This window comes from Triturus cristatus, chromosome 11 (genome assembly GCF_964204655.1).
Source record: "Triturus cristatus chromosome 11, aTriCri1.1, whole genome shotgun sequence".
NCBI lineage: Eukaryota > Metazoa > Chordata > Amphibia > Caudata > Salamandridae > Triturus > Triturus cristatus.
In genome coordinates, this window is record NC_140594.1 from 224,187,261 (window position 1) to 224,199,731 (window position 12,471).

Here is a 12,471-nt window from a genome sequence, read left to right on the forward strand (position 1 = left end):
ATAAAACAACATAACATACAAATATAATATGTGGATGGACATCAGGTTTCAGCAAATATTTAATATTTGCACATCACCAAGTAAAGTATTCCAATTTGGTTTGAGCCAGTTAAAATCTTTGTTTCCATCTCACTTCAGAATTAAAAGTGCTTTGCTAATTACTGAAATATATTTTGAAATATTTCTACATATCATTTACAAGTTATATAAATGTTGTGTGCCTGCCGGGTTGTCAAAAACAGTTCACTCTACAAAACTAATTTTACTGTTCAAGAAAGAAAAGAAAACACCAATCTCCTTGATTAAAGTAAGTAGCAATTTATAAGAAGACATAAACTGACATTTGACCTCTGTCATGCATGAACAGCAAATGTCACAAGATAAATAAGATTTAAAGGTGTCTTTATGCCTCATTCACTTTCCTAATGAACAGAAGACCTGTTCTTTCTCAGCTGAAGCTCTCCCACCAGACTAGGTCAGTAGGCCCCGAAAATAGCTCGCCTGATAAAATCTCACTCGCCATAATGAGCGAGTGGGCGAGTAGACTTCTCGAGGCCTGCTATTTTTCTAAATTAGTGTGGGCTTTTACTTGTGTTGTGTTTTCACTTTATTACTGTTTGCATGCTGCATAAACACTTTACATATTGCCTCTCAGTTAAGTCCTATTGCTGTTTGTACTAAGCTACCCAGGGTTAAGTACAGGTTAATTTGGTGACTTTTGCGGTTTACCCTTCCAGGGAATATGGCTGTTGCTTGACCAGGGCTCATACCCCAGTCAATCAACAGCCCAATTCCTCGCAGAATCATTCCCATTACTCTCATCTTGGCCATGACTAATGTATATGCTCCGTAACCCCTCTCAGCTCAATGATTATTTTCATAAGATTAAAGGTTTCATAACATTTAACAATTCGAATAAATGTTTTAATATTTGTACAAGTATTTCCTTATAGTAACCACATGCATTTGTCATTTCTGTTGATATTTTGTATAACAAACTAATTGTAGTTTCTTAAAAAGTTGTATTTTTTGTAACCTATATCATTTTAGATAATGCATGCTTATCCGGTTTCAAAAGTGTGTGTGTGTCCAAACACATGTAACTGCAAATAGTCTGAACTCCTACCTCCTCCCCTCACATACAACCCCTCAACACCCTTCAGACATCTGTACCATTCCACCCTACCTGTCCATTCCACTGCTATTGACCAATTTAATACTTCTTCAATCCCATCATCTTTGCTTCTTGTGAAGCATGCCCTTTCCAGTTGAAGCAAAGATGTTCTCTACAGAGTATTTGGATTGCAAATAGGTGTCCGTGGCAACTCAGGTGTCAGAAATTAAGTGTGAAATATCTCTGGATAGGACCCTCCATTTTCCTGAATCACTTGCCATGTGCTTGTGCACTGGAAACCAGTTAGTTATTGTATCATTAGTGGTAGGGACCGTATCCTCTGCATCTACATTTCCAACATGGAAGACTGAGATTGACCATATAGTGCTAGGACAGTCTCCTTCTCTGTCAGTAACACATGTGGCACAATTTACCCTTTTCAGTCATATTGTAATTGGCTACCAAAAGGGTACCCACCAATATCACTTCCATGCAGCCTCCTAAGGCAGGTTCCTTTCTGTCCCCGATGGCCGCTGACATTTCACCACAGATCATAGTGAGGTGCGTGAAACTGCATAACATATTATACATGAAACCTGTGTTTCTTCACCCCCTCAAAGTCTGTCTGTTCACGATTTGGGAGTGTAAGCATGCTTCTTTTTAAAAAAAAAAAAAAAATCTTTTTATTAACAAAGCTCGAAAGACCACATCACACAGTGACAACGTCGTGGGTACCTGAAATGCCATGTACAAATGATCATAAGTAATACATTCTCGGGTTAAGCAGGTTCCCACATTGCCCTTCTTAACCATACTAATCTGCGCCCCACAGCCCTCTGAACCTTCTCCAGGGCAGCCACACCTTCTCCCATTTCTTAGCACAGCCCCCACTCTTGTATACTGTTTCCTTCACCCTCTGGCACCAGTCAAGATCACGTTTCCATTCCTTAATCTGTGGGGGTGCTGATGGAGTGTAAGCATTCTTAAGTGACATGCCATCTGTAAAGAATTTTATACATTGTTTTCTATCCTTGCACACTGTAGGAAGTCTGCCTTTTGTGTGTGATCACCCTGTATTTTTGCCTTTCCTGGACCCTATATTTTTGCTTGTACTAGAACTCTGTGCACTTTAACCTTGCTAACCCATGATAAAGGGACAATGCTCCCCCTTTAAAAATGGTCAGATTGACATATTCCTAATTAGTATATTTAACTTACCTAATACATGGTACAAAATTAACCCAAGGCCTGTAAGTTAATTGTCACTAGTGGACTGCAGCCTCTATTGTGCCATCCATTACAGTGACAGTGTAAAACATGACATCCGGCCTACCAGTGTAGGAGGGTAAAGACTGCAATATCGACCTGTCAAAACAACCCCTTTAATGGGTCAAACCTTTCTAAAAAATGTTTTTGAACATCCTTATTTTGCTTTTTTAATTAGCAGCAATAAAACTGCATCCAAATGCTCATTAGGCTTATTTGCATTTCTGACAGATACATTGCAAAGTCTTATGGCTTGTGAAGGCTAACCCCCCAGCGTACCCTGCTCCCTTCAGTCTGTCCATACTAGTTCCCAGTGTTTTCTGCAAATATAACTGAGGTTGCGGCTGATGAGGGCTGGTCATCACCCGGCCCAGTCAGTTTGTGCAACATTTTAGCACACATTTTATAATTCTCCTCTGCCTTTTCATCAGTCCTAACCTCCCACATGTGCCTTGCCTCTACAAGAGCCATCTCTGCAACATCTCTAGTCTACTGGTGCAGAGTGGGACCCACAGGGAGCAGCCATTGTATAGCCATCAAAAGCGTCATCTACCTTGTCCTGCATTTTACGATTCTTGGGGCATGCAAAGATATTTAGGAGACAGGGCCCAAGACTGAGTTCAAGCTGTCTGTGAGTGGCTCTCCGGAGACGATCACTACCCCCCTCCAGTATAATTCTGTATGTGTATGAAATCTGCCCCCTCATTTCGCACCTGAGACATGCGTCAGATCTACCTGGACATATGCAGCTGTTGAGATGTATGCATGGTGCAATATATTGAGGTGTGCTAATTTGAAGAAGGCATTTCTAGAAACTCCTTGAGCCAGTGCACATGCCGTACCACATTCCCTGTCCGTCAACCGTTTTGTGAGATCCTCATCGCACCTGTCTCGCAGGGAGTTCTATCCATTGTTTATCTTGTTTAAGGGTCATGTACAAGTGGGAATCAATTGTTTAGGAGATCCCATATCCGAAAGTACATCTAGCAGTTTCTTCCAGAGCTTTCCCCTGTCTACCCTATCAAATGCTGATTTATAGTTGATGAACCCTAAGTGAACCGAGTTCTTGTTTGTGTTGGCGGAATAGGTCAGCAGCGAAAGTGCCATGATGTTTACAGTGGTCCATGTTTGTTTTGTGAAGCCAGTTTGATTGGAAAGAATGATGGAGTGCTTCTGTAGCCAATGCTGTAATTCCTCCAAAAGAACTCCTGCAAAGTATTTTGCATCATTGTCAATTAGGGCTACTTGTCGATAATTTATAGCATCGCCCTTTTCCCCCTCTCTCATAAACTGGGGCGAGAATCAAGCCTCTCCGTGAGGAAGGGATGCTGTGGAGCTGAATAACCATGTTAAAGACCAGGACTAGTTCTGCTGCCCAGAAGGGTAGATCCTCCATGTAGATGACTGAGGGAATGCCATTTGGGCCCTGCACCCCCTTGCTATTTGCCTCGGAACGGAGCATGAACTAATAGAGCCCCAATATAGTATCTGGACCCTCTCCCTGTGTAGTGATTGTGGTGGTCTTACTAAATCCGAATCTTCTGAATGGCTCCTAGGTTGTACCTTCTCATCCCTGGATACGAACACGCCTACGCGACACCGGGATCCAAGAGAAGGCCCTGGACTGGACCACATTCTTCCTCTCTGGCAGAACACAGAGCGTCCGCCTCCCCCCCCCCCCCCCCACCCCCCCCGCTCTAATACCACCGAGATCATCTGCAGCGTACCCCAGGGCTCATCCCTCAGCCCAACGCTGTTCGGCATCTACACGGCACCTCTCGCCCACGTTGCCCGACAGCACAACATCCTCTCCTATGCCGATGGCACCCAGCTAATCCTCTCCCTCACCAAAGACCCTCACACCGCCAAAACCAACCTCCACAAAGGAATGAAAGCCGTCGCCGAATGGATGAGGAACAGCCGACTGAAGCTGAACTCGGACAAGACGGAGGTCCTCCTCCTCGGTTCCACCCCTTCAGCCTGGCACGACTCCTGGTGGCCGACCACACTGGGATCAGCTCCAACACCCACCGACCACGCACGCAATCTAGGGGTCATCCTCGACTCCACCCTTTCCATAACTAAGCAGGTCAACGCCGTCTCCTCCTCCTGCTTCAACATCCTCCGCATGCTCCGCAGGATCTACAAGTGGATCCCCGATGAAGCGAGAAGAACGGTCACCCAGGCCCTCGTAAGCAGCAGGTTGGAATACGGAAACGCCCTCTACGGAGGAACTTCGGTCAAACTCCTGAGACGGCTGCAACGCATCCAGAACGCCTCTGCACGTCTGATCCTTGAAATCCCCCGTCGCAGCCACATCACACCACACCTGAGAGACCTGCACTGGCTCCCCGTCAACAAGAGGATAACCTTCAAGCTCCTCACCCACGCACACAAAGCACTCCACAACACCGGACCAGCATACCTCAACAGAAGACTCAGCTTCCACAGCCCCACCCGCCAGCTCCGCTCCACCGGCCTCGCCCTCGCCGCAGTCCCCCGCATCAAAAGAACGACTGCCGGTGGCAGGTCTTTCTCCCACCTCGCCGCCAAGACCTGGAACACCCTCCCCATCCACCTACGGCAGACCCAAGACCTACTGACCTTCAGAAGACTCCTCCTCCTGTGAGGGCATTGCCGTAGTCCAGCCTGCTGCTGACGAGTGCCTGGATGACCGTTCTACTGGTTTCGTTGGGGATCCATCTGTAGATCTTGCGGCGCATTCGGAGGCTGTTGAAGAAGGAGGAGGAGAAGGCATTGACTTGCTGAGTCATGGCGTGCGTTGAGTCCAGAATGAACCCCAGATTGCGTGCATGGTTTGTGGGTGTCGGGGCAGCTCCCAGCGCGGTCGGCCACCAGGAGTCGTCCCATGCAGAGGGAGTGGAGCCGAGAATGAGGACCTCCGTCTTGTCCGAGTTCAGTTTCAGGCGGCTGGTCTTCATCCATTCTGCGATGGCCTTCATTCCCATGTGGAGGTTGGATTTGGCGATGGCCGGGTCTTTGGTGAGGGAGAGGATCAGCTGTGTGCCGTCGGCGTACGAGAAGATGTTGAGGTGGTGTGCTCAGATGATGTTTGTGAGTGGTGCCATGTAGATGTTAAAAAGGGTTGGGCTGAGGGATGATCCTTGGGGTACGCCGCTGGTGATCGTGGTGGCTTCAGATCGGTATGGGGGGAGGCGGACTCTCTGGGTTCTGCTGGTGAGGAAGGAGGTGATCCAGTCCAGAGCTTCGCCTCGGATCTCTGCGTCGTGGAGGCGTGTGGGATGGGTGTGTTGGCAGACGGTGTTGAAGGCGGCCGAGAGGTCCAGGAGGATGAGGGCCGTGGTATATCCCTTGTCCAGTATGACCCTGATGTCATCAGTGGCGGCGATGAGGGCGGTCTCGGTGCTGTGGTTGCTGCGGGAGCCGGATTGGGATGAGTCCAGGACGATGTTCTCCTCCAGGAAGAGGGTCAGTTGTCTGTTGGCGAGCTTCTCAATGACTTTAGCGGGGAACGGGAGCAGGGAGATGGGTTGGAAGTTCTCGAGGTCCTTTGGGTCCGCTTTGGGTTTCTTGAGGAGGGCATTGATTTCGGCGTGTTTCCAGCTCTCTGGGAAGGTGGAGTTCACGAAGGAGTTGTTGATGATCTTTCAAAGTTGGGGTGCGGTGATGGGGCTTGCCTTGTGAAGATGTGGTGGGAGCAGGGGTCGGAAGGTGAGTCGAAGTGGATGGTGTTCACGATTTTGGCGGTCTCTTCGCCGTTGACGTTGTTCCAGGAGAGCAGAAGGTCGGTGCGTTCGGTGGGTGTTGATTCTGGGGTGTCGGTGTCTGCCGTTTGCGTCTGGGTATTGAAGCTGTTGTAGATGTCTGTGATCTTGCGGTGGCAGAAGGTAGCCAAGGAGTCGCAGAGTTCTTCTGACGGTGGTATGTCATTGGAGCTGGAGCTGGGGGTGGCGAGTTCTTTCACGATGTTGAAGATCTCTTTGCTGTTGTGTGCGTTGTTGTCTATGCGTTCCTTGAAAGAGGTTCTTTTGGTGGATCTGGTGAGCTGGTGGTGTCTGCGTCTGGCGTTCAAGTATGCTGCGTGGTTGTCTGGTGTTTAGTCCTTGAGACATTGCTTCTCGAGGTTTCTGCAGGTATGCTTGGAGTTCTGGAGGTCGTAGTTGAACCAGATGGCTCTAGTGTCGGTGTGTCTGTTGGAGGGTTTCCTGATTGGGGCGAGAGTGTCGATCCATAGTCTGAAGTTGTGTGCTGCTGCGTTGGTCCCAGAGGGCTCGGGAGGAGGTTCTCTGGCGAGTGCGGTGATGAGCTGGTGTTTGGTGACTTTTTTCCAGTTGCGATGTGGGATACGTTGTGGTTGGTTGTGTGTGGTGTGATTCTCGAAGGAGAAGTGGATGCAGTGGTGGTCAGTCCAGTGGAGTTCGGTGGTGTGGCGGAAGGTGACGTGGTCGCTGGCGGAGAAGATGGGGTCGAGCGTGTGTCCAGTGGAGTGGGTGGGAGTTGTGACGAGTTGTTTGAGTCCGGTCCAGTGGAGTTCTGTGGTGTGGCGGAAGGTGACGTGGTCGCTGGCGGAGAAGATGGCGTCGAGCGTGTGTCCAGTGGAGTGGGTGGGTGTTGTGACGAGTTGTTTGAGTCCGAGGTTGTCGATCAGTGTTGTGGAGTTGTTGTGGTTGGTGTTCTCTAGGTGGAAGTTCAGGTCTCCGAGGAGGATGTAGTCTGTGGAGGTGATGGCGTGCGTGCTGATGAGGTCGGCAATGGATTCGCTGAACTGTGGTCGGGGGTCCGGAGGTCTGTAGACGAGGGTTTCTTTGAGGGTGGTGGTGTTGTAGTTGACGTGGATCTGGAAGTGTAGGTTTTCAGCCATATTGAAGGAGTCTTCGGTGCTGGTTGATACTCTGATGGTGTCCCTGTGGATTAAGGGCGATTCCTCCTCCTGGTTTGTTGTAGTTCCGGTCTCTGCGCATGATCTTGTAGCCGTTGGGGATGGCTATGACTATGTCCGGTGCCGAGGAGGTGTTCATTCAGGTTTCCGTCAGGAAGGCGACGTCCTGGGCGGGGGAGTCGAGCAGGTCCGAGAGTTAGACGGCGTGCTTGAGGACTGAGCGGGTGTTGAGCAGTATGCAGCTGAGATGGTTGTGGCCTGCAGTGTTGGAATGGGCAAGGCATGCTGGAGTGCGTTGGCTGGAGAAGCTGCAGATACGGCAGGTGAAGGAACCGTGGGTGATCTTCGGGGAAGCCTTGAAGCAGGTGGAGTTTTGGCTGTCGTTGAGTGCGTGGAGGGTGTTTGCATCGTAGCGGCGTCGGGTCCTGTGGAGGTCGTGAGGGCCAGGGGGTCTGGCGTTGGGCGCGGTCCAGGCGCGGACGGGCGCAGCGGTCTACATTTGTGGGGTAGGGCGAGCAGCTGGGAGGCGGGAGCGGGGCGGAAGGGGGGGTCAACGTCGGAGGGCAAATGGCAGGAAAAACAGCGGCACAGCGGATCAAGTATGGAATAAAAAAAAAACAGGTACAATACAGTTGTCTCCTCGTGGCCCTGAGGTCGTTCAGGATAGCTGAATCGGAGGGTGACCTTTTTAGAGCCCGCCAACGGTGATTTACTTTATTTTTGGCCTTCCTAATCATAGGGGGGCCCCTTCCTCCCCTTTGAGGGGGTAGGCCTTGCTCTCACACCATTGCCTATTAGTTGTGAGCGGCTTTACCAGTTTTGCGTTCTGGTCCCCCAAATTTATGATAAACTAGTGGTAGTGGCATGGTGATAAAAACACTTTTATCACCCTCTCCCACGCCATCAAATGGGCCACATTCGGGCTTCAATTGTCTAGTTACAAGGGTGCCATCAGACACTTCAGCAAATGCTCCATTTTCTGGGTATGCGCCAATAATTGTTTCTCTCGCTTGTCACCCTCTGCGCATCAGCTGGCTGAATGTCTAGTTGTGCTTTCAGATAATAGATTTCCAGGTACAGAAGTCCAGGTCCCATGCCCTCCATAAGATGTTCAGTCCATACCTACATCTTTTACCGGCCCATATGGGATTGATTAGCAGGTTGTCTAGCTGCTTAAACATGTCCCATGGTATCTGCATATTTGTAGGCTGTCCTGTTTTTAGTGTTTGTTTGTGGGTTTCAGTGGTGTTTTCTCAGTGTTTTCCAAACCTTTTGAAATAGGAGGTGTTTATTCAGCTGCCTAACCTCCAAAACAGGCAAGCGTTTACAAAGCATGTTTTTTTGTGTGTGATTTATTATGAAGCACATATTTAATCCAAAGTTGAAGTAATGCAGGGTATGTATTGTCTTTCCATTTGCAGTGTATCCAATGGGCCCAATGTTAGACTATTTTAAGCATAGAAAGTGTGTCCAATGCACCCCCAATCACACTCCATAGTACTCTCTGTAGCAAAGTTACTTTGTGTTGGTGCCTTCAGTAAGAAATAAAAAGCATTGGCATAGCCAATCGGTCTTGCCTTTGAGACCTTGTAAGTGTTTAGCCAGAGCAATTATTGGCTTCGCCAATGTCTTTAAGCTATATTGTAGATCAATGCGCCTGCTGTGCAGCATGTTGAAAAGTTATAATAAAAAAATGTTATAAGCATTTTTATTACCTTTTATATAACCAAGAAGACAATATGTACAACTGAACAATCCTATTGCAAATGCAATGGGTTTCGCAATTGCTTGAGTTAGATTTATTGGTGTTGTAAATGACAATGTTTGTAACTATGTGTTATGGAGTGTATGTATGTGGTGTGTAGTGAAATTATTTGGGTTGGATTGGAATTGTTAGTTGTGGAATTGTGTGGCATGGAATTGTGAAGTTGAATTATGTGGCATGGTTTGCAGTGGAAATATATGTATAGTAATTATGTGGTATTGAGTGTAGTGGAATTAAGTGGAGTGGGGTTGTGTGTTATGTAGTGTAATTATGTGGAATGGTATTTTGTGTTGTGGAGTGATATGTAGTGGTGTTTACTTAATTATGTGGTGTAATGTTTAATTTTGTGGCATGATGTGGAATTCTTTGTTGTAGATTGGATGTATGTGGTGTGTTGAGTAGTAGAATTGTGTGGAATGGAACTGAAGAGCTTTGCCTTTTTGGTTGTAAAAAAACACAAAGTAGGAGCTAAGCTCCAGATCTGGATGTTTGGGTGTTTAAAGAACAAATCAAAAAAGTATTTCTTTAACAAAGAAGCTTTGCACTGATATGATATGCATTGTTCGTCACTGTCATATAACCTGAAAAAGCAAGGTATATTATCATACACTGGTAAGTAGTCAACTCTTTCTTGACATAGGTTTTGCCACCCCGTATTCGAGAAGTCCAAGAAAACACTGACTTCGGTTTTCCCCTTTATAACCAAAGTTCGATGTGGTATTTAAAAAAATAATAATTAAAAACGAGCTGGAAGGGATAATCTAGTGGCAGTTTTTATAGATCACTACTCTTCACTGAAGTCATGCGTTAAACCGTGTGTTTGTAATTATGCAGCCCTATAACAGTGCTACATTTTAACTGTTTTACATTTATTAAACTAGATTCCGTGGTTCATAACTGACAGCAGACAAGGGATCTTTACAGTAAATATAGTTTATTTTATTTAATGCAATTTTATATAGCGCAGACTTTACCCAAAGGTGTCAGAGCGCTTCACAATAGAACCAACACCGTTACATGAGGAAATTTACATATTTACACGTTACAAATACAGAGGAGATAGATGAAAAAGTAGAATAAAACAATAGATGGCAGTCACACAAAAATCAAAAACACAATAGGATTGAGATCGTACAGACATAGGTTACATATTTACAACATTGTAATAACTTCCATGACGGGCATGAAAAGGGATGCATTAATTCTGTAAGTATCTTTGGAAGAGAAGAGATTTGAGTTCAGCTTTGAAAATCCAGGTAGAGGTGGTGGTACAGAGTAGTGGAGGAAGCGAGTTCCAGATTCTGACCGCATTGCCTGAGAAGGATTGAGCCATTGATCTTTCCCTTTTGAAGGTGTGGGGCTCAAGCAGTAATTTTTCCGCATTGCGTGAAGGTCTAGAGCTGGCAGAAATTTTAATTTTATTTGCCAGGTATCGAGGGGAGGAAGTGTGCAGGGCTTTGTGGGTGATACAGGCAAGCTTGTAGATTGATGTTGCTTCAATGGGAAGCCATCGAAGAGAAAAAAGTATGGGTGTGATGTGGTCACTTCTTTTTGCCCCAATAGTTGTACAGGAGGGCTTACTGCACTTTACATCGCTACTTGATTTATACTGTGATTAATACTGAGGGTAGCGCATTGCAGTAATTCGTAATTGGGGTTCATTAAAGTGAGTGCTGGTCACGAGGCTCGGTCTATAAACCATTCAACTTTTTGTGCTGGCTTGGCCTGTGGCAACAATGCAATCAATGGAAATGTAATCCACAGTGAAGATATGCAACATAAAATTAGATGCCTGAAAGCCCATTAAAAGTGAATCTCCGGGGTGTGACCAAGATGGCGGCTGTATAGGATGTGGTTTGCGGTTCCTCTGGCCTCGCCACGATAATCGTGTTGTTATTGCATATCCTATAGCTTCATCCTGGGCTGTGGGAATGAGGCTCGGCTCCCGTAATGCTCCCGGACTCATTTGGTAGGTGTTTCGATCCGCAGAGCTGCGAGCTGACGCTGTAAACCCCGTCGAGGACCAAGGAGCTGTAGCCTACTGCCTGGGCAGGCGAGAGGGGTGGTTTTTGCTGGGCCATTTAGATCCCTGGAGGCGCTGGTGCGGTGCTTCGACTCCTCTCCACGGCGCTGCAGACCGGAGTACGAGGAGCCCAGCAAGAGCGACGAGGAGGCCGCCAATGCGGGGTTGTTCTGCTTGGGTTTTCGGATCGGGTGGAACCCGCTCTACAGAGCCCTTCTGACCCAAAACAGAACGTTACCCCCTCCCTAGGGTCTTTTTACACCCAAATAACCACATATATACGTACCACCTAAGGACAGGGAATTCCTATTATATATATATATATATATATATCAAGACCTCACAGCCTCACAATCTCAGCAACCACAGTCTCGCGGCCTTAGGCAGACCCAGAATCTCCTACCCATTCGGCAGCGACACACACACGATCTCGCGACCTCAGTCAGGTCCAGAATCTCCTACCCATTCGGCAGCGACACACACGATCTCGCGACCTCAGTCAGGTCCAGAATCTCCTACCCATTCGGCAGCGACACACAAAGTCTCGCGACCTGGGTCAGGTCCAGAATCTCCTACCCATTCGGTAGCAACACACAAAGTCTCGCGACCTGGGTCAGGTCCAGAATCTCCTACCCATTCGGCAGCGACACACTCACGATCTCGCGGCCTCAGTCAGACCCAGAATCTCCTACCCATCCGGTAGCAACACACAAAGTCTCGCGACCTGGGTCAGGTCCAGAATCTCCTACCCATTCGGCAGCGACACACTCACGATCTCGCGGCCTCAGTCAGACCCAGAATCTCCTACCCATCCGGTAGCAACACACAAAGTCTCGCGACCTGGGTCAGGTCCAGAATCTCCTACCCATTCGGCAGCGACACACACACGATCTCGCGGCCTCAGTCAGACCCAGAATCTCCTACCTACACGGCAGCCTTAGCACGAGCTCATCCTATTAGTACACGACAGGGGAATTGGGACTATATATCAGATCACACAAAGACTATTAGTTGAGCACAACCTGTTCTCTAGTTCGAGGGGCTTGTTTTCCCCCTCATCCAGTTACCACTTACCTGACCAGGATTAACCTCTGTTCATTCTTAAGGCAACTCTGACTAAAGAATAGGCTATCCTCCTATACAAAAGTACACAACACATGCTAACGTACAATAAGCTAAATACTTTATTTAAATGCCACATGCACATTTACGAAACACATCATACATATATAACCTGCAAGGAAAGTAAAAGATTAAGTTATACACTTCAAAGAAAAAGGGATCGACTTCACCTTGAGGGTACGTCGCCTGTACTCAATGGTCATCTAGGTTCCCTTCTCGTCTATGCCTCGGCTTAGCCTGGAAGTCACCCCTCTGCAGTTGTGGGTCTGCTCCCTTCTCCCTCTCCGAGTCACTGGAACCTCGTCCTTATCGGCTACTCT

At 47.5% G+C, this 12,471-nt stretch overlaps 1 protein-coding gene across 2 annotated transcripts in view; it reads left to right on the forward strand.

Annotated features, from left to right (window-relative positions):
- Positions 1-12,471, forward strand: part of TCHP (trichoplein keratin filament binding) — a 413,518-nt gene that overhangs the window by 2,705 nt on the left and 398,342 nt on the right. The gene's annotated exons all lie outside the window — the stretch shown is intronic.